The sequence below is a fragment of the Musca autumnalis genome, unplaced genomic scaffold (assembly GCF_047663935.1).
Source record: "Musca autumnalis isolate F117 unplaced genomic scaffold, ASM4766393v1 scaffold_2, whole genome shotgun sequence".
In the NCBI taxonomy this organism is placed as follows: domain Eukaryota; kingdom Metazoa; phylum Arthropoda; class Insecta; order Diptera; family Muscidae; genus Musca; species Musca autumnalis.
In genome coordinates this window covers 165,480,134-165,503,675 of record NW_027411755.1, presented here as the reverse complement: position 1 = coordinate 165,503,675, position 23,542 = coordinate 165,480,134, and positions in this window count along the sequence as shown.

The following is a 23,542-nucleotide window of genomic DNA, read 5'->3' as shown; positions in this document are numbered from 1 at the left end:
ATGTGTAAAAGCTTTCTGCCCATCCCTGCAACCTTCTGAGATATATCAATATTTTAATGAATGGTGACCTTTACCCACTTACAGTCGAATTTTTTTTGCGAGAAAACATAAAATTTTGTATGAAATATTTATGTTTCAGACCTTCTAAGCATTTTTTATAAAATTAATTTTTCTCTAAAACGTATAGTTTTCCTGAAATTGGACCTTCTTTAAAATTTTTTTATCAAAAATCGAAAATTAAAAAAAAAACTTTTTTAGAACTGCTTACGTCTTAGGCCAAATGTGAGGAAATATATAGGCCAAATGAAATGAAATAAAAGTGGAACGACAGATGACATACGATACTATAAGAAAATAAAAAAAAACACACAAAATATGCGCAAATATCGAGTGTTACGTAAATTTTTTGAACAATTTTTGCAACATGCTTCTTTTACGAGTGCACACAACCGCATGGCTCTCGCCCACTCAAAATATGTATTTAAAGTTATATCCGTGGTATTATATGGCTGTTACCGTACACAAGGTACTTGTTCATGGCACTGGATATGTGCAATATATTTCCATATCTATAGGAACCTTGTCGGAGGAGGCAATTGAATCATGCCACATAGTAATAAGAAAGGCCAGATTAAATCATACACGCAAATGTGACCGTGAACAAACAAATCAAGATCTATTTACATATGTATATCCAGATCTGAACCGATTTTTGTGGAAATCGGTAGAGCTACTCAGGGGCCTAGGAAAGTATCACATATTAAAGTTGGGGGCCATTCGATCAAAATTGACCGAGTTATGGCAAAATCGGGGAAAGATATATATGGGGGCTATATCCAAATCTGAACCGATTTTTGTGAAATTCGGTAGAGCTACTCAGGGGCCTTAAAATGTATCACATATTAAATTTTAGGGCTACTCGATCAAAATTGACCAAGTTATGGCAAAATCGGGGAAAGATATATATGGGGGCTATATCCAAATCTGAACCGATTTTTGGGAAAATCGGTAGATCTACTCAGGGGCCTAAAAAATTATCACATGTTAAATTTTAGGGCTACTCGATCAAAATTGACCGAGTTATGGCAAAATCGGGGAAAGATATATATGGGGGCTTTACCCAAATCTGAACCGATATGGACCAAAGTTGAAATTTTTCATTCCTATTCCGTAATAAGTACTTGTGCAAAATTTCATCAACCTAGGTCAACTCCTTCTATTTTTGTCCACCTTTGTATGAAAGCGGCAACACTGTGTGCCGTCCGTTTGTCTGTTGAAATCAAGATTGAGCTCCCAACCTTTAAGAGAGAGCTTTATGATTTGGTATAAAAGTTTCTCTTACTCGTAGGATGTTTGGTAATGAAATTGGGATATATCGGTCAACGTTTTGATATAGCCCCCATAGAACGGTACCTCCCGATTTTCGGTATTTTGAAGGTTGTGGCCTCAATATCCCACCGAAATTTGGCTTTTAGACTCCGTTGGGGTACATAAGTTTCCAACTGATATTTGTCGATATGGGTCAATCTCTTTATATATCCCCCAAAATTGTGCCCTCAATATCCCATATAAAACTTTCCACCAGAAATTTGTCGGTATAGGTCCACGTCTCATATATGGTCCCATAGTACGGAACCCTCCGATTTTTGGTAATTTGTACGTTTTTGACACATTAATCAACCGGAATACCTGAAATTTCGTATTTAGTTTTCGCTAGAGGCAAAAATCAGACAGTATAAGTTTTTTAATTAATTTCCCGTTGGAATCGTGACCATATATGTATTTTTGCGAGTGAAAAAGGAAAGCCGAAGATTTGAACCCACACAACCACCATTATGTGTCATACATGTTTCGGCGTTGGTAGAGCGGCTCATCAGACATATTGGCGGTGGAGGAGTTTCTCTGTCATCGAAATTTTATTCTTTTAAATGCAATTTTTTGTTTTTACATCAACAGTGGGTATTCGCCCATTCAAATTGTATGGCTTTCATCACAAACGCTTAGCACTGCTTTGAAACTAATGAGTTTGGCTCCGAACGCTAACACACCGTGACAACACATTTTTTCCTGTGTTTCTCAAGGACGTATAAGTTCACGTTCTGATATAGCCGCCATATAAGGGTACCATCCGATTTAAGATTTTTAGAAAAATTTGCACATTTTCCCTCTCAAGTGGATTTAATTTGGTATTTTCAACTCTTAATGGGTAGAAAACCTCCATCATAAGTTAAGATATTCTACACCTCCAAGGAATAAACCACAACATGGAGGAACTGCTATGTATTTTCATAAGCGAAAGAAATTTAAACGTTCCTAATTACTTCATTACAGTTCGTGGTGGACGGTATAAAAAGTACGGCCCGGCTGAACTTAACGCCGTTTTTACTTGTTTGGTTATACATTGACTAGGTACAGTATAAGTAGAGTTTCGAACATATTAAATGTATGATTGGGGGCCCAATGGTCAATTCTTCGAATGCTGTTAGGAACATCATTGCAGTTTTGAAGGATAGTTTACCCCCTGGATAGTGTGCACTAATATGTTCAGAAAAGTTAGTTCGATTGGAAAAAATGAGGTGGAAAATTTAAATAGATCTGGATGCTACATAATTTGAAATTTGTCCGGTGCGTCTTTTATGATGTTTGTATTTAATTTGTTGTTATAAATTAATTGAATAATCGACAGTTAAGGATAATATATTAAAATTGCTTCGTTTTCCATTATATTCTTAGGGATTCCTTGAAAATGTATTTTATTGAGAAGTGCTATCTATTTCTTCCCTGCCAAAAAATAAATACATTTCCAATATTCTAATCATTTCCCATGTTTAACAAACATGAACACATCTGTTGATTTGTTTATCATTTGGCTGGCTGTGAGTGTTTTGAATATGCAAAGAAAAGTTGGCAAATTCTAAACTCCCTTCAGTGGTAGCGTTCTTTTTTTTCCATTCACAGACTAGTTAATATTCCGTTGACGATGTCTGCTGTATTGCTGGTACTGCTGGCATACACGACGGTTGGTGTTACCACAATTATAATGGTTGATGCTATTGACGCCAACACCATCGTCATCATCATCGCCATCACCACCATCGTCGTTGTCGTCGTCATCGTCAATAACGTGTCTTACCTAACACACCAACTCTTAAACATATTTACATACACATGGGGCTCATAAGCTTATGGAACACTTAAACATTGGCAATGGGTTTTAACGTGTTTGTAGCAATTCCAACAACAACAGAAATAGTGAAAAAGGAACATCATCAGCAAATCTAAAGGATTTGCATAAAACACGGAATTTATTCAAGGATGCTTGCGCGAAAATGCGCGGAGATATGCATACGAATGTATGCATTCATCTTGTCTAGTGACATACATACATATGGGTGAGAACAATATTAGGATGAAGAGATAACAAGTATTGACGAATTGATGATCCGCGGTTGCTAAACCCCTCAGCAACGCATTTCTGATAATATAAACATATATAACTGTTCCACAAAACATCCCATACGGGACAACATATAACACCAATATTTTTGAAAATTTAACATAGCTGAAGCCAAGGTTTACCCTTTTAGAACACGCGACTTGTGATTGTATATTATACAAATTAAATGTTTATGGATAAAATGAAATGTTTTTGGACGTGGCAAAAAATATTGGCCTTAAAAGATAATTTGCGTGGAAGCTGTGGCTATATTTATGTTAGAAAATGGGTAAAAATGGGTTGAAGCCAACGTGTCTTTTTTTGTTTTCTCTCGATTTGTGAGTAAACCACACTTCTCACGATTTTCCTGTCAAAGTAAAAGTAGAAGCCAACTAAATAAGGATAATCTCACTAATGTATAACTTTTCAAAATTTCATCAGCGTCTACCAATAAATGACGCTGACATTTTGAAGCCAAATTTACAGTGTTTTTTGACATTTTCTTCTAGTCGCGTTCCGCAAACAGATTTTTCAAAAAGGCTTTAATAGGATTATAGTACTTGCGATTCTGAGCTTTTTGATACGTATATCGTGAATGTAGCCTCCACAGCTTCACAGAAATATGTATCGAAATGACGAAATTTTGTGTGAATATTTTTCTAAAAATCATATTATTCGGGCCTAATTTTTACAATTGTCATTCGATTTCCTCGTACTTGATTGCACATTTTAGTTTTTTACGTTCCGGATCTAATAAATCATTCTCCGTGAAAATCCATCCACTAAAACGCGAGTTACAAGAAAATCCAAAATAGAAAAATCACCTAAAATTGTTTTTGGAAATATCGCGTATTTTATCGCGTTTTCTGCGGTTCGTTTCCACTGCAATGAAACAACTAATACAGCATCTTTGTTTTAGCGGAAACAGAGATTTGAAAACTTCACTGATAAGGGAGCTACATTCATTTTATCCCAAAAAATAGTGTGTGATGCTACATCCACGGTTCTTCGTTGACCGCCTTGAAATAGATATATATCGATGTAGATTTTTATGGTGGACACTGAAATCGGATGCGGACAAAAAGCATACGCACTCCGCGCAAGTTAGCGACGTTATATAGGTTTTTAGGCACTAAGATGCAGCCGATGCTACATCTTAGCCACCAAATTAAATTTCGAAAACTATATTCAAATTAAAAGATACGGTATTACTGTACATGAAAATCACATGCGGACAAACTGATTTTGATAATTACGCGATTTACACGTATTTAAAAATGCATATAAATTAAAATGGGTTATTTGACCTCTATTTCCATTTCAGAAGCTTTGACATATATCCCCATCAACCCAATTACCTTCCCTAATGGGAAAGCTTTAATATGAATGTCAATAAAGCAAAATCCGTCTATTTTGTTGGGAGATTTAAGCAAAATGAAGGAAGTATTTCTACAGATTTTTACAATATTTTCTACTACATGATGCATGTGAAAAATATTTTTTTAAACAAAAAATTATTTTTTTGACCGAAATATGTGCTTATTTTGGCTGTAACATCCAAACTATAACACCAATCTGTATGATTATAGTCTCATTTGATTTGCCGTGAAGTTTGGATCCACAACAATTTTTTTTGTAATTTTATGACCACTAAATGGGCCTTAATTTTGAAAAAAGTAGACTTATATTCAATAATTTATCAATTTTTTGAACATTCCGCGAATTCTGTGTAACATTTTGCAGGTATTATGCAATCTACTCGCTGAAGTAACTTCGAGAGAACTTTTTTGTAACAATTGTGTTCATTAAAATAATTAGCATTTTTATAATATTTTCTTTCTTAAAAAGCGAAATAAAAGCGCCATAACTTTTGTCCGCAACAACCAAAAATTGGCTCGCGACCAGATTCGTACTCGGAATTTTTTTCTTAACCTACATATCAAAAATCGTTGATGTAGCGCGAAAAAAATTTATCCTTTTTTTCTGAAATGGAATATGAAATAATTGACAATATTCCTGATAAACATATATAACTGTTCCACAAAACATCCCATACGGGACAAGGGAGACTTCTCTCATATCAATGAGTGCACACCGATTCATATTAGCTCAATGATATGGGACTTATTGTTTATTGCCGAGTCCGAATGGCGTGTCTTAAGACACAGCTTGTGTCTTGAAATAGCTTTTCGACGATTTTTATCGACCAATGAATAAACGACCAATATGTGGAGGTACGTATTACATTACTTCTTACCAAAGTTACATCAACTTAAAAAAACTTGGAATTTCTGTATCATGATTTAAAACCCTTCACGGTGCTCTTGAACCAAATTTAAATGGAAGGTGCTTTAAAAAAAAACGCGGTCAAAGTTCACATTTTTAGGTTTTTTTTTGGGTTTTCACGATTTTTCTAGGAAACCGCAAGTGCTATCGAAATGGGCCTCAAGAAAATGATAAAGCAGTGAAAGGTTTTACCATTTTTGAAATAGAATAACGCTGTTCTTATTGGGGCAATGCACTGGCTGCATCGCCTCCTTATAAAACAATGTCATGTACGGTGTGCCATAACTAACTTTAAATGAAAACCGCTTACACCAGGGAAGTTTTTGCGGATTCTGAAACAGCAATGCTCATAGATGAGAAAAATCCAAAAACAAGAACAAAATCGCTGAATGGATTTTTAAGAAAATCGCGGTCAAAGTTCACATTTTTGGGCTTATTTTAAGTTTTCGAGATTTTGCTTGGAAACCGCAAGTCCTATCGAAATAAGGCCAAAGAAAATGTTGTAGCTCTGAAAATTATCCAGAGGATTGACCTTTATGATTTGTTTCTAGGTATTACCATTTTTGAGATGTCACATGTTAAGTTTTTTGTTAAGTTTTCACGAATTTGCTGAAAAACGGCAAGTCTTATCGAAATGGGACTAGAGAAAATCTTATAGCTGTTAAAATTCCTCACAAAATTCGTTTTTGTAATTATACCCTCCACCATAATATGGAAGGTATAATTAAATTTGTCATTCCATTTGTTCAGGGTAAAATTCTAAGTCGATTTAACCATGTCCGTCTATCCATCCGTCTGTTAGATAGAGCTTTGTAATTTGGTATAGACGTTTCTATTACTCCTAGGATGTTTGGTATTGCAAATGGGCTATATTGGTCCACATTTTGATATACCCCTCATAGAACGGTATTTTGAAGGTTTTAGCCTCATTATCACACCGAAATGGCAGAAATTTGAGGATATAAAACTTTCCCCAAGAAATTTGACGGTACCCCCCGATTTTCGGTATTTTGAAGGATGTGACCACAATAATCCACCGAAATGGGGGTATAAAAGTTTCCTCTAGAAATTTGTCGGTACAGGTCCACGCTTTAGTATAGCCCTCATAGAACGGTACCTCCCTTTTTCCAGTATTTTGAAGTTTGTGGCCTCAATATCCACCGAAATGGCTGAAATTTGGTATTTGGTCTTCATACGGGGTACTAAAGGTTCCATATGAATTTTGTCGGTATAGATCCACGCCTTAGTATAGCCATAGAACCGTATTTCCCTATTTCCGGTATGTTGAAGGTTGTGGCCTCAATATTCCAATATATGAAGTTTGTCGGTATGGGTCCACGCCTTCATATAGCCCGGTACCTCCCGAATTTGGGTATTTTGAAGGGTGTGGCCACAGCATACCACCGAAATGGCTGAAATTTGGTATTTAGTCTTTGTTGGAGGTTAAATCCTTTCTGACTGAAATTCGTCGGTATAGGACCACGTTTCGAAATAGCCCTCATAGAACGCTACCTCCCGATTTTCGTAATTCTGAAAGTTGTGTCGCAAATTTCCCACCGAAAGACTGAAATTTGCTATTTAGTCCTACATGGTGTTATAAAATATTCCAGACGAGAATTATCAGTATAGGTCCGCGAGTTCGTATATCCCCCGTAGAAGCATATCTCTTGATTTTCGGTATTTTTAAGGTTTTACCGAAATATCGGAAATTTGGTATTTAGTCTTCTTTGAGTCTAGAAACTCTCCACCAGAAATTTTTAGGTATAGATCGACGTTTTGATATAGTACCCATGGAACGGAGATATATAAGTTAAGGTTGGGAAATTGCAGTCATGACATTGTTTTATAAGGAGGCAATACATACAGTGCATTGTCCTAATATGAACTTGTATATCTCAAAAATGGCAAAATCTACGAAAATATCATGAAGGTCAATCTTGTAGAAAATTTTCACTGCTACAACATTTTCTTGAGTGCCATTCCGGTAGGACTTGCAGTTTCCAAGCAAAATTGTGATAACCTAAAAAAATCATAAAAATGTGAAATTTGATTTTTTTTTTGATTTTTCTCATCTATGAGCATTGTAGTTTCAGAATCGGCAAAATCTTCCCAGGTGTAAGCTCCTTTTATTTAAAGTTGGTTCAGGTGCACCGTGACCATACACATAGCTCCTTAATATAAAATAAGCGAGAGCTCTGTTGTTACGCTCTTTGACAAAAACCCTCTCCATCCAAAAATATATGTTGGCCCAAACAAATAAAATTGAGATATGTTACAAAATGTTGCAAACATACAGTTAGTCAACTATATTATTGCAAACGACGTATTTTTACAAAAAATTTCAATAATGTTGGGCTTTTTGTATATATCTGTTGATTTAATTGTTAATAACAACATCAAGCCAATAAATGCAGAGATTGGTCGGAAATAACAAAAAAAACAAAAACGGGCAAAAAGGATAGGTACCTGGTTTTTGTGGTGTCAACTAAATAATTGCAAAGTGAATGAATGTGCAATAAAATCGTGGGATTTTCCCCGCGATTTTTTCCAATTAATGATTTTTATGACTTTTATGGTATGTGGACATGTAAATCCATAATTTTTGATCATAAATTAATTTTTGTGTGTGTAACATGGACATTATATTAAGAAAAAGAGAAAGTCAGGTAAACGGTTTCGGAAAATATGCTACATTTGGTCTATTCCAATTATAATAATGGTAAATCTTAAAGAGAAATCTTTAACGTCACCTTTGGTAAGCTGAAAAGTGTATGCAACATCGTATTCCGCACTGAGAAAGAAGTCAGTCTCAAAGTGAAGGCGTTACATGGCAATACCAAAATAGTAACCACACGAATTGATAGGAGAATGATTGAAGAAATTGACGAAAGACCCCAAAGCAGCACCAGAAAATTGTTTTTTTTTTCATTAAAAATGATTTTGGAGTAAGTGTGTCACATGGAAAAGTCAGAAAAGTGCTACATAATAACAACCACTCATCACGAGTGACTAGGTAAAATGCATTACACTCCCAGCAAAATATATAGAAACTATTCAGACTTGTTACAGACATCTTTTCACGCCATCTTTAGTATCGGGATGACGTTATATTTTCTGATGAGACTAAAATGATGCTGTACTATCACGATGGGTCTCAAAAAGTGTTGCGAAAACTCTTACAGCCATGGAAAACAAAACATTAATACATACCGTAAAGTTCGGAAAACTGTCATTTATGGTATGGGGTTGAATACCAAGCTGTGACGTTGGTAACATCCAGATTTTGGAGGAAATAATGACAAAGGAAGTTTATTTAGATGATTCAAAACATGATTTAACCAAAAGCGTCAAGAAATTTTGGCCTGTTGGCCCTGAAAATGCAAACAAATTGCAATATAGGTACTCAAAAGACAAAGCCCCTAAACATAAATCTAATTTATGTAGGACTTGGTTGTTATACAACTGTGCCAAAGTCATTTACACCCCGTTCTAATGTATAGATATTAACCCCATCGACAATTTATGGGTACACTTGAAGGAAAAAATGGGGAATAGGCCGCCCACTAACCTAGGGGACTAAATAAAATCCAATAATGAACAATTGCAAAAAATACCGTTGGAAAATGACATTCCGAAATTTATTTATTAAATTCAGAAACGTTTACAAGCTGTTTTTGATGCCAAAGGTGGGCATACGAAATATTAGAACCAACTTTTCGAAAAATACCGTGAAAGACTGAAAGGTTGGGAATTTTGCAATTCTTTAGTTGACAGTGCAAATAATGAGTTGTTCTAATTTTTGTAAATTTTAAGAAAATGTTTAGTGAAATTTAGCTACTTTTTATTTTATTATATAAATAAACATCTGTAAGAATTATACTGTTAACAAAAATATTAAAAATTATATTTATTAATACCAATAAAATGATCTTTTATTTTAAATTTTGTAATAATTTTGGTTTTGCAATAATTAAGTTGACTAACTGTATATCTGTTTGGACCCAGTCCAAACATATATTTGTTTGGATCCAATATATTTCCAACATATATTTTTCTGAAGAAGAGCGAAAAACAAACATTCTGTTGTATTCACATCGGAAATGGTTTGAACGGTTGAACCTTGTTAAGAATGTTTTTCTTCATCGGTTTAGTCTAATATAATTACACACATACATATACACATACATACATATAAAGCCCATATGCATATTGTTAATATGTATACGCACAATCACCACAGTTGGTGGCATTCACGTCATTCCACCCAGTAAGAGACTTCAGTGCATGTTTGTTGTTAACATTACATTTGTTCAAGCAGCGGTGGCGGCTTGAACAAGAACAACAGCAACAACAACAACAAAAGCAACAGCAACATTAATAATACAACAATGCAACAAACTTCCAACATCCCAGTCATGAAACTGGCAAATACGTGCACAAACCAGAAGCTTAACATTCTCAGCATTACAATGATGACTGTGGCGGCGGTGGTGGCGTTGGTGCTAGTAATGGTGGTGCAGCAGCTTATCCTTGGATTCATTCCATCTACAATCGTTAAGGCAACCTCAGGCGTTTCGTTTTTTTTGTGTTAAGCTCAACTATCTCGCCATACACAACAAACGAATAGCTTTACAAGAAAAACAATAATAACAACAGCAACAGCAGCAAGACGCACATAAAACGTATCTTCATCTTCATTTCGGATTAACGTAAGTAAGCAACCTAACCAGCCAGCCAGCATAAGGCAATCAGCCAAAGTACCATTCAGCCGTCATCCAAAAACTGGCATGCAGGCGGCACACAAGCAACCAAAATCAACAGCGGCATCAGCATCACTATCACCAGTGGCATAAGTAACAACTGCTGCCAGCAACTCGTGACAAAAGCCGCACCATTGAACCATTGATGAGTCTCTTCTGTTGTTACCTCACAAATCGTTCTTTGTGCGCGCCAAACCATTTGGATGCGGCCAATAACAATGCAGTTGAGATGAAAAAAAAAACATTTTCACTTGTTTTACCTCGTTTATGGTTCGATGGTTTACGATGATATTGTTACCGACTGTTGGCATGTTGCTTGCTGCTGGTACGGTATGGTAATGTTGTTTGCATAAGGCGGCAGTATGGGAGTAATAAGTTGAACATTTCTTCTCATTCTTTTTCCTTAGACACTGGCAACAGCTCCTGCTACTATCCTTTACTTTGTAAAATAAAAGCGTTGTCTTTATTTATTAATATTTTACAGTGTAATAGATGGGGGTAGTATGTAAACTGAAAGTCCTATTTGAAGAAATTTTGTGAATATTCTGGAAAGCTTATGTGAACTACCTCATATGTGCAGAATATATTCCAAAAATGAACGATATATAGAGGAAAGATAGGGTTCAGAATGAATTCAGACATTATTGACTAAGCGTAAAACATCAAAGTGGGGGCCTTGATGTAAGCACATTCTCCAGTGTAGATGATTATGGCAAGAAATATCGGCGGTGATGAAGTCACCCCGGAATTATATCAAGTTAGTTGTAGAGAATACACAGCATTGTCGTAATGTTAGTTTCTTTGAAAAAAATTATGAAAAATGAGTTATTTTGGTCTGCACTACTAGGGATTACCCCTTAAAAACGAACAAGGAAAAACCATTAAAAGTTCTGAACTTATATGTATGTTCACAATTTTAGGTGCTGATATTTTTTGACCACAGGTAACCCCAAATATCTACCCAAATTTTAGCTTATTCGGTCAGGTAAAAACTTGAAAATACCTGGAATCAGGTGATGCTGTTACCACAACGTGGGTCTACGTAGCCATAAATGTCAAAGGACATCCAATCTTGCCCGAAAATGTAGATAAAAACTAAGAAACCTGAAATCTGTGGTACCCTCTAATGCGGCCATACCAAAACGTAGACCTACAATTTTATGTTGGAGTAGTTCCGGGTGCCGCCGTGGTGCAATTGCATGCACACCCGCATTGCACTCCTTCAGTGTAGGTTCGACTGCCTGGTAATCCCTTAAGTAACAAACTTGTGGTGACGTAGGGGATGAATGACACCAAGCAGCGGTCTTGACCGGCTTTAACATGGCAAAGCCCAGGATTTATCTTGGTCCCTCTTTCATCTCAAGTGGACACTGACCTCCCCGTGGTGTCACCTGGGGAACTGCCTTTAACACCCGTTAAAGGTAGTGAGCTAACATGTGCCGCGCGTTCACCCATAAGAACGTTAAAAACTTGGGTTTGGGCGTCGGGTTAGTAACCCTCCCCTAGAAAAAACATCCTACTATGAAAGAACGAAAGAAAAGAAAAACAAACCCCTCTAAAGTTGACGAACCCCGCAAACGTTTTAAGGACCATGATCTGCGAATCTGCACCTGGAATGTTCGCACTCTTTACAGAGAAGGTGCAGTCTTCGCATTGGCAGACGTACTTGAAAAGTACAAGACCGATATTACTGCCATACAGGAAATACGATGGATTGGGAAAGGCGTCACAACAACACCTAAAGGTGACGCACTGTATTATAGCTGCCATGACGTAAAGCATGAGTTTGGTTGCGGATTCGTAGTTAGTCGGAGACTAAAACATCTGGTATCCAGCTTCACCCCAGTGAATGAAAGACTTGCTGCAATTCGAATAAAAGCTAAATTCTTCAACATCAGCTTTATTTGCGCTCATGCTCCCACTGGACCAGCGTTGCCAGTATTTTTAGCCTCTTTTCCCCAACTTGTCCAAGACTTTTCCCCAAAATTCCCCAGATTTTATTGAATTTCCTCAAAAAAATCCCCAAACTTTTTTTAACAAATAATTACAAAAAAAAAAAAAAAAATCAAAAGTAGTTTTATTTTACTATTGAAATTCATATCATTAAACTTGTAAAGTATTCTATACATATATAAGTGCATTAAACTAACGATATTGAAAACTTCACTTTCAAGTGATTCAGAATCATTAGTCTCATTGGATTTATGAAATTTGTTATAATGAAAGAGTTGTAACATTTCTTTATGCACATGTTCATACCAGCATTTGAATAACGTCGTTCGTTCTCATAATTACGTACACGAATTAACCCGTTCCAACGACATGGTACATCATTCATAGCAACATGATTCATATTTTCATAGTTTTTGTTTACTGATTTTAAAGAAAGTTTCAGCCAAAAGACGAGTAAAGTTAATTGATATGAACTGAAAAAATATTTGTCCTTCTTTCAGATATCTATTTAATATTAAATTATATTTGTTTCATTCATGTTTTCTATTTTTTCTCACAATTTTGGTGTTTTCAGTATATTTTCAAATTTTTCTATTTTAAAAATTAACGAGAGAGAGAGACCTGCCAAAATAACTTTTTGGTATACAGACTTTCCGGCAGGCATTTGATTTTTGTTTCTAAATTTGTACGCGAATTTGAAACGATGGACAAGAAATGTAAATGCAATGAAAGAGAAGACAAAATTTGCTATGATTTGAATGTATACTAGTCGTTAAACCGTTTACTTCTCATTCATATTCTGCAGTTTTTCTAAAAATGTTTGGGTTTTTAATAAATTTTTAAATTTTGTATTTTTCCTGTCATACTTAATTTATTTCGATAAATTCTCTCATTTGTTAGAGATGGGACATATTTTATCGTCGTTCTGAGAATAATTTAAATTGAACAATATACACAAATCGTTGTTCGTTCTCAATATTTTGTATGGGATATGAAGTAATTACATCGTAATTTAGGGTCGAACAACGAATAGAGAGCAAAACACCGTCAGTCTGAACAAGGCATTAGGTGGGTCAAAATTTCTACAACAAATGGAGTTGTTAGAAAATTGATTATTTATTCAAGTAACTGCTGCATTTTATTTCTGAATATGGTTCAAAATAGAAGACTCTTTCTACTTAAGAATTAATTGTTGGAACGGAAAGCATATTTAATACCATCTACAATTTACGAATGCTAACTTTCTGCATTGCGATTCGTAAACATCCGTGGAGATTTTTGTGTTGACAACTGGTTCTAAAAAGGTTTTTATAGAGCTAAAATTGTGTTGACCCAGTGAATTGCTGCCAATATTGGGTTAAAATTGCTTGTACATTTAAGAAATTGCATATTTGTAGGCATCGGTTTCAGCATTTGTATTAACATAGTTTAAGATATTCGGCACTGGTCTTTTTAACTTTAATAATTGTTTACTCAAAAAAAGTACAAGTCAAAATTAAAGCCTAGATCCATGGCTCCTCATGGTAAATATGCCGAGTCGTTTTCGATCGGGAAAATGCATATTAGCAATGTGCATCGGTTTAAAAATTTAAATTAAGGCCGTTCTTACATATTTTTTAAATCCCTTTTTATACCCTACACCACTATGTGGTAAGGGGTATTATGTGTTAGTGCATTTGTATGTAACATACAAAAGGAAGCGAGATAGACCCATAGTTCCTTCTAGGGATATACATAGAATCACTTTCTGAGTCGATTTATGCATGTCCGTCCGTCCGTCCGTCCGTCCGTCCGTCCGTTCGCAACATACAGGTCGCATTTGTTGACCGATTTCGCTGAAAATTGGGGAATACCATTTTTTTAGCCGTCGGAAGATCAAGTTCGAAGATGGGATATATCGGTCCACGTTTTGGTATAGCCCCCATATAACGGTACCCCCCGATTTACGGTATTTTGACGTTTTCAGCTACATTTTCAGACCGATTTGGCTATAATTTGTCATTTAGGGTTCTTAAGTATCAATAAACATATATAACAAAACTTGTGGACATAGGTCCACGTTTTGGTATAGCCCCCATATAACGGTACCCCCGATTTGCGGTATTTTGACGTTTTTAGCTACATTTTCAGACCGATTTAGCTATAACTTGACATTTAGGGTTCTTAAGTATCAATAAACTTATATAACAAAAGTTGTGGACATAGGTCCACGTTTTGGTATAGCCCCCATATAACGGTTCATTTAAGTTCATATTTTCGTATAGCCCAGATACCTCCGAACTAGCTGTTAATGACATTTGAAGTTCCCACGTTATGTACCGATTTTCGATATTTTGAAGATTCTAGCTAAATTTTTTAACCGAATTAGGAGTTATTTAACTGTCAAAAACTGTCAACATAGGCCCATGTTTTATTATAACCCCTATATAACAGTACCTCCCAATTTCTAGCCCACCAAAAATTGTCAACATACATAGTTAGATATAGGACCATAAAAAAGGGCCTCCCGAATGAAGCATAAATGTACATAAACATTATCTGACATTTTAACGTACCCACTTAAAGTTGGGGACAGGAATGAAAAGTAATTATTCCATTTTAGTTCAGAATATTTTATGGTGGAGGGTATGAAAAGTTCGGCCCGGCCGAACTTAATGCTTTTTTACTTGTTTTGTTATACCTTACTTTAAGAAAAATAGGGAATAAAGTTCGCATTACCAGGGATTTGTTTTTACATCTTCCATTCCATTTCAAGCAAAACAGTACATAAAATTTACTCAAATCGGATTGGTTGATTTGAATTTGCTCTACATTTTTTCTTGTTTTTGGGCGCACTTTAAATTTTAAAAGGAACACAAAGTTCCTTTTAATTTATCTGACACTTATTATTAAAGCAAAATTGTAGATAATCTGAAGTAATTAGTCAAAAAAGAAATTCCCCAAAAATCCCCAAATATTTTTCAGATTTCCTCAACATTTTCCCAATTCCCCAAGTCGAATTTTTCCCCATTTCAAATAAAAATTCCCCAATTTGGGGAAAAATCCCCAATACTGACAACGCTGCACTGGACGAACAGTCCAAAGATATATTTTACGAGCGCTTAGAAGAACATATGACCGTTGCCCTGCCCATGACATTAAAATCATTCTAGGCGATTTTAATGCCAAAATTGGAAAGGAGAATATCTTTGGCCCAACAGTCGGGAAATTCAGTCTCCACAGTGAAACATGTGACAATGGTATGAGGCTGATAGACTTTGCAGCTGCAAAAAACATGGTAGTTAGCAGTACCAGATTTAATCATCTCGATATTCATAAGGGCACCTGGTTGTCTCCAGATCAAAGAACAAGTAATCAAATTGATCATGTTGTAATAGATGGAAGACATTCATCCAGCGTGTTGGATGTACGATCGTTCCGAGGCGCAAACATTGATTCGGACCACTACCTTGTTGCAGCAAAGGTACGTACCCGTCTAAACGTTGCAAATAAAGCACGAACAGACACAACGCGGAAGTTGGACATCGATAGGCTGCAAACACAACAGATAGCCACAGCATATTCCACTCAACTAGCCCAATTGCTTAACGCGAGCACTCCTTGTCCCGATAACATAACAACACAATGGCAACATATTGCCCACTCCATGCAAACAGCCGCAAAATCTATACTTGGATTCCAGAGACCTCCACAAAGGAATTCATGGTATGACCAGGAGTATCGTGCTGCTACCGAAGAGAAAAATGCGGCATATAGAGCTACTTTACAATCAGTAGCAACGCGTAGCGCACGAGAGAGATATCGGGAGAAACGGAGAGAAGAGAAACGTCTTTTCCGCAAGAAAAAGAGAGAAATGGAAAAGCGGGAGTGTGAATAAATCGAGATGTACAGGAGCCAGAATGAAGTACGAAAATTCTACCAAAGAGTGAAACATCAAACAGATGGCTTTGGTACAGGCACATCCTCCTGTAGAGATCAGCAAGGTAATCTGGTAACAGATACAGATAGCGTGCTCAGGATATGGAAGGAACATTTCTCCAATCTGCTGGTATCCAATAGTAGCGAAGACGATGATACAACAGATCCAATCCCAGAAGATGGTATAGAATGTATACCGCCCGGCCAAGATGAGGTAAAAACAGCAATCAACCGGCTGAAGAGTAATAAAGCAGCAGGAGCCGATGGCTTACCAGCCGAGCTGTTTAAAACCGGAGGCGACGCGCTGATAAGGTGTATGCATCAGCTAGTTAGCACCATCTGGCAGGAAGAACGCGTACCCGACGATTGGAACCTGAGCATCCTATGTCCCGTCCACAAGAAAGGAGATAAGACTGTATGCTCAAACTATAGGGGCATAATTCTTCTCCCTATTGCCTATAAGATAGTGTCAGGGATATTGTGCGAACGAAATAATTGGACCATACCAATGTGGCTTTAGACCTGGCAAGTCCACCATTGACCAGATATTTACCCTGCGGCAAATCCTAGAGAAGACCCAAGAGATGCAGATCGATACATTTCATCTTTTTGTCGATTATAAAGCAGCATTCGACAGTCCCCTCCGATCAAAGGTATTCCACACAATGTCTGAATTTGGTATCCCCGCAAAGCTCATCCGGCTTTGTAAGATGACTTTAACTGATACTCTTCAGATACTCCTCAGTTAAAATTGGAAAGAACCTCTCCGAAGAATTATGTACCAAAAGAGGTTTCAGACAAGGAGACAGCCTTTCGTGTGATCTTTTCAACATTTTGCTGGAAAAGGTAATACGAGATGCAAATGTCAAAAGAAATGGCACAATTTACACCAATAGCCACATGTTACTTGCTTATGCTGAAGACATAGACATCATGGGACGATCAGTAAAGGAAGTAACTGATACCTTTAGGAAGGTCGAAGCAGAATGTGCTAAAGTGGGCCTGGCGGTAAACGGCGAAAAGACCAAATTGATGGTGTCGACGCGCAAAGCGTCCATAGAGCTCGGACCAACTGTGGAAGTTGGTACCTACAATTTTGAGGTAGTTAAAGACTTCGTCTACCTCGGCACTGCCATAAACACAACAAACAACATCCGTTGTGTAATAAGAAGAAGAATTGTATTGGCCAACAGATGCTACTATGGTTTAAGTAAGCAATTTAAAAACAAAGCCACATCTCGTCAAACAAAAATAACACTATACAAAACGCTGATACTACCCGTGCTAATGTATGGCTCCGAAGCATGGGTACTTGCGCAAGCAGATAAGGCAGTGCTTGGTGTGTTTGAGAGGAAAATTCTTCGAAAGATCTACGGGCCGATTTGCGTTGACGGTGAATATCGACATCGTATGAACCACGAGCTGTATAAGCTATACAAAGACATGAATATAGTTAAACGTATCGAGATGCAACGATTGCGTTGGCTAGGCCATATCATGAGAATGAGCGATGATGAACCCGCTAAAAAGGCGTATGGATACATGCCACATGGCGGTGCACGCAGAATCGGCAGGCCTAAGCTTCGATGGAGCATACAAGTGGATGAAGAAATGAAAAGGCGCGGTATTCCAAAAAGACAAGCCAAAAACAGAGAGGAATGGAGATCTTTTCTTAGTTCGGTCTATGGAACAAATGTTCTGTAATGGGCCAACTAAGTAAGTAAGTAACAAACTTGTGGTAATCCCTTAAGTAACAAATCCAAAGCCTAATCTGTGGTTTCATGTCGGTGTTGGGTGTCAACTCTTAGACGTAATTGTGACGCGGTCTTATACTTTTCAAGTACGTCAGCCAGTGCGTAAATTACACCACGGATAAGTTCTCCTTTGACTTTAACATATCATGCCTCATTAGGATCGTCCAATGTATCCAATCCATCCTTTATGCCCTCAACAAAACTTAGGAACGAATATAAGTTCTTGTAATACTTTCATGATCTCTTTATTTTATATGGTTCTTATAAATACTCACCCACATTCACTGTATTTTTACTTAACAACGATTCCCTATTCAAGTTGCAACATTTGGTAATTCTGTTGTTTGCAAAAGAAGTTCTGTTCGTGTTACTTCTGTTAGCTTGGTGAAGACGATTGCTTTTGTGTACTTTTCTTTTTAGCTTTTGGTATTATGGTAAAATTGGATTTCATTCAGAGTTTGAGTAATAAATTTTGTTATTGACATGCTAAAGTTTCTTTTGGTGCTGGTTGTGTGTTCATCACAACATCCCTCGCTTCTTTGAATATTACTTACAACTATTTTCATGATAAGGGGGTGGTAGAGAATTCTTCTCTCTGACCAGTCGGTTTCTTGTGAAAACAAAAAACACGAACAAGGGAATTAGTGTTGACGGTTTGTAATGGTAATAGTATGGGTTGGCAGAGTGCTAACAACGAATGCCAAATACAGACTGTTTGTGTCAGTGTAATCCTTGGTCTGTTTTGCGTATTTATTTATTCTTATGCACACCTGGGATATTATTTCTTTTGATTACTTTATATATTGGACCCTCCTGTATATCATCCATGATTACTTAGTACGTGATACGTGTGTATGACGCGATGTGGTATGTTGCTCTAGTCGAACCACTGTGGTGTAGCTATTTCAAGTGCGTGGGCCATCATCAACACCATCGTTGGTTGCAGCATTGTCGTTCTCATCGTTGGAGTCCTCAGCATTAGCATCAGCATCAACGTCATCATTATCATGAACATCAAAAACATATGCTTATTGATTTGTATTCAGCTACAAAATGACTCTTGGGGAATGGAAAATTGTGTTGTTGTTGTTTTTTAACTTGGGAGGTATATACTTTGCTAATGCTTTCCTTAGTAAGTTCTTTAGAGCTTGGCATTTTTGTTTGTTATATTTCTTGAAAATTGATACAAGAAATGTGGGGGAATAAATTGATAAATATCTTCAGGTGTACAAACACTTACATAGCAGTTTATGTCGTGGTGGAAATAAACAATGAATTAGTTAAAGTAAATTTAATCTGCAAAATGGTTCCTAGATAATCGTCTATATCTTTGTTCATAAAAACTAGAGATGTTGGAGATTCTGTTGGCAATTTTCTACAACCGTGTAACCGAGTCTGACAAATGACCCTGTAGGATGTCGCTTCTATTATAGACATATGAGGAAAAGAAATTTCAGTTGCACTATGGGGAACTTTTATTTATCGTTTCTGAAGTACAAGTACACCTGATATTCACATATAATCGTATTCGCATTTGGAGAATTGGCATCGTAATTTTTTTATTGGGGAAGGATAACGACACGTTACACTGTTCAACACTTTTCGTTTCGGACGCCATTTTTAAGTAACACCATTAGTGTAAATTTGTCCTATAAGTCGAAGTAAGAAAATATTGTCATTCCTCCCCAGCAAAATGTTCGATGCCAAAGATGCTATTCAAGTGATCTGTCATGTCATATTTTTAGAATCTTCATCGATGAATTTTATATGAGCGTGGACCACTTTCATACGGGCAAAATGTGCCTCATCGAAATAATGGTTTTAGACCCCAAGCATGTTTGGACGAAATGTGTTTCAGAAAATTTGGAGTTGATTTAGCCATGTCCGTCTGGCTGGAGCGCACGATAACTCTCGAACGGCTCAACCGATTCGGTCCAAAAATTGGCTTTCGTAATATTTTGTCCAAACTTAGTTTAAGTTCGAATATGGGTTATATCGGTCCACTCTTTCTGGTACCTCCCTCACAAAATTTCGGAAATGTTGGGAAAATTTGGGCGCACGGGAGTGTCCGATTTGGTACATACTTTACACATCCTGAAATATCTACCAGATATAGATCAGGTTCGAATATGGACTGTATTTGTTATGTTCACTCCTGCGGGTACATCCCACACACAAGTTCGGATAAATTTACTTTAAGACCTGCTGTCGAATCACTTTGATTTTTGTTGAAGCATCTTGCATACTCTGCCACAATTAAGTCAGTAAAACTTTTTTCAGCGGCATTTCCATACTTCTTGAGAAAACAGCCCGAAAGGAGTAAAAAAACCCTATGGCACCATATGTAGTGGCTGTAGAACTCGAACCGAATACTGCGTTTTTCGACACTTTGGATAGCGTAATATTTCCTCGAATATTAGATGAAATTCGAAGGTAGTGCTTATAGGTCCACTTCTTCCGGTACCTCTCCCACAAAAGTTCGAAAATATTCGCTAAAATGATAAGCGCAATATCTCATAAGCGTAGCAGCCGATTTGGTCCAAATTTTCGATCTCGAAATATTTTGTCCAAGCTTAGTTTATGTTCGTATTGGGGCCCTATCGGTTCAATACTTGGGGTACCACCCATACAAATGTTCAAACTATTTGTGTAGTTAAGGGTCTGTTCGAGGATCCTTTGGACATTTTTACCGAAGGTTTTCCTAGTGGCCCGATATTATGCTTTTCGTAGGCAAGTATGGTACAAAAGCCCTATCTATCATATCCCCCGCAAATTTTTGTGCTTTAAACCAATCCATATTTCTGTCCGTTCATACGCCCATACATTTTTTGGAAAAAAGTATTTCAATCCACACAGGCAGAGAGTATATCTCTGTCGGCAAAGCCGACTGTTGCTTTTTTACTTGTTCCATCTCGTCTTCCACTTGTTTACTTCATCGAAGCATTGTTTAACTTTACATTGTTTAACGTTTAACTATATTGATATCGTTGTATAGCTGATACCGCTCGTGGTTCATATGACGTCGATATTCACCGTCAGTCCATATTGGCCCGTATATATTTTTGCCGCCATATATTACCAGCCCCATTTATTAGAAACCTCTTTTCGTGCTTAACTTTTAGGAGAGGTTCTTTCCAATTTTTTCTGATAACCGAGTATCAGTTAAAGTCATCTTACAAAGTCGAATTTGCTTTACGGGGATATATATGGTATACCAAATTCCGACATGGGTTGGAATACCTATAAACGTAAAGATTTATTGAAGGATGTTCTATAATCGACAAAAGTAAGGTATGTGTCACCCTGCATCTCCTTGGTCTCTTCAATAACTTACCGCAGGATAAATAACTGGTCAATTTTGAATTTGCCAGGTCTAAAGCCGCATTGACAGTGGTCACTTATTCTTCAGGCGGTTTATTACTGTCTTCATATCATCTTGACCGGGTGGTACACATTCTATCCAGTCTTCTGCGATTGCGTCGATGGTATTTTCGTCGTCTTCGCTAGTATTATATATCCACAGTCCTCAGCACACTATCTACATCAGTTACCGAATTACCTTGCTGATCTCTGCAGGAAGTGCCTGTACCAAAGACATCAGTGTGATCTTTAACTTTTTGTAGAATTTTCGGTCTTTATTCTGGCTTTTTTTAACTTCTCGATTTTCCATTTCTCTCTTTTTCCTGCCAAAAAGACGTTTCTCCTCACTCTTGCTACTGATTGTATAGAAGCCCTATAGAACACGGCCCTCCATAACATCGGTTTCATGGTGGTGGTCTCTGGTATGAAGTGGACAATACTTTACCACGGTGATGATATGTTATCGGGACGGAGAGTGCTTTGTTTAAGTCATTGGGCCAGTTGAATGGAATATACTGTAGCTATCTGTTGTGGTTACAGCTTACCGATGTCCTACTTCCGTGTTGTGTCTGTTCGTACTTTCTTTTCTACGTTTAATCGGGTACGTTCATTTGCTGTAATAATGATGATGAATTTCTTCCATCTATCACAACGTGATCAAATTGATATCTCTACCCTCCACCATAGTATGGAGGTATATTTTTGTTTTTTTTTTTTTTTGTCTTGCGACAGCCAGGTGCTCCTATGAATGTCGAGACGCTTAAATCTGGCACTGCTAACTACCATGTTTTTTGCCGGTGCGAAGTCTATCAGCCACATTCCATTGTCAGATTTTTCACTGTGGAAACTGAATTGCTCGACTTTTGGGCCACAGATATTCTCCTTTCCAACTTTGGCATTAAAATCGCTTTATATCATGGCAGCTATAATAGGTGTTGTTGTAAATCCTTTGCCAAGCCATCGTAATTCCTTTATGGCAGTAATATTTATACCCTCAGCCTTTAGGCTAGAAAGGGTATATGAAGAAAAGACAAAATTTTTTAGTTTTCCATAAAAAAAAAATTAAAAAAATTTTTTTAAGCTACATGAATGATTTTTGGTACATAAATTTGGAAAAAAATCCCATTCTTAAATCTGTTCGAGATACTAATTTTGGTTGTTGCGCGCAAAAGTTATGGCGGTTTCAATTCTGATAAAAAGGAAAAAATCTTTAAAAGACTCTAATCATTATATTGAGAAACTGTCTTAATTAGGGGCTCCCTACATACTATATGGTTACTGAGGTCCCATAACTTTAGTGAAAATGTTGTAAACTTTCGCGGAAATTAGGAAAGCATTCAAAACAATTGGTAGTTTACAACTTGTTCTAATAAAATTCAAGCTGTTTATGCATCTGAAAAATATATAAAAATTATGTACGTAATCTAAACATCGCGATGATTCAAATGAAACCAAAACTATACAAATCCGTTTAGCGGTTTGCATATTATAGCAAAAAACAAAAAATATATTGAGGAAATTTATAAAATTTTTGTAAAAGAAAATATTTATTAAAATTTATTTTGTGAGTTAGTTGAACAAAATGTAAGAAAATAGGTCGGAGTTTTTCTTCTATTTTAGTTAAATTCCACGCAATAAATCACATTTTTTATTCTAATCACTTCTCGAAAACACGCTAATATCTAGCAGAAGATATGGATATCTTTCAAATAAATGTTGGGTTCCTTTAAATGGGGTATAATCTTGAAATAAAATTGTATCGGGTAATGTTCATTTTGAAATGCGTGTAAATCGCTAAATCCTCAAAATCACTTGATGCGCATGCGGTTTACCAATACAGCGAATTCTTCTCTTTTAATTTGTACACATTTGCCAGGATTTACTTTGGCCGCTAAGATGTAGCATCGTCTGCAGTTTAGTGTGCAACAAACTGTATTACGCTTATATTTTGCATAATGTGCATACACTTTTTATGCGCATCCGATTTCACTATCAACCGTGAAAAAATACATCGATCTAAATATATTTCAATAAAATCCATCAAGAACCGTGGATGTAGCATCACACAGTATTTT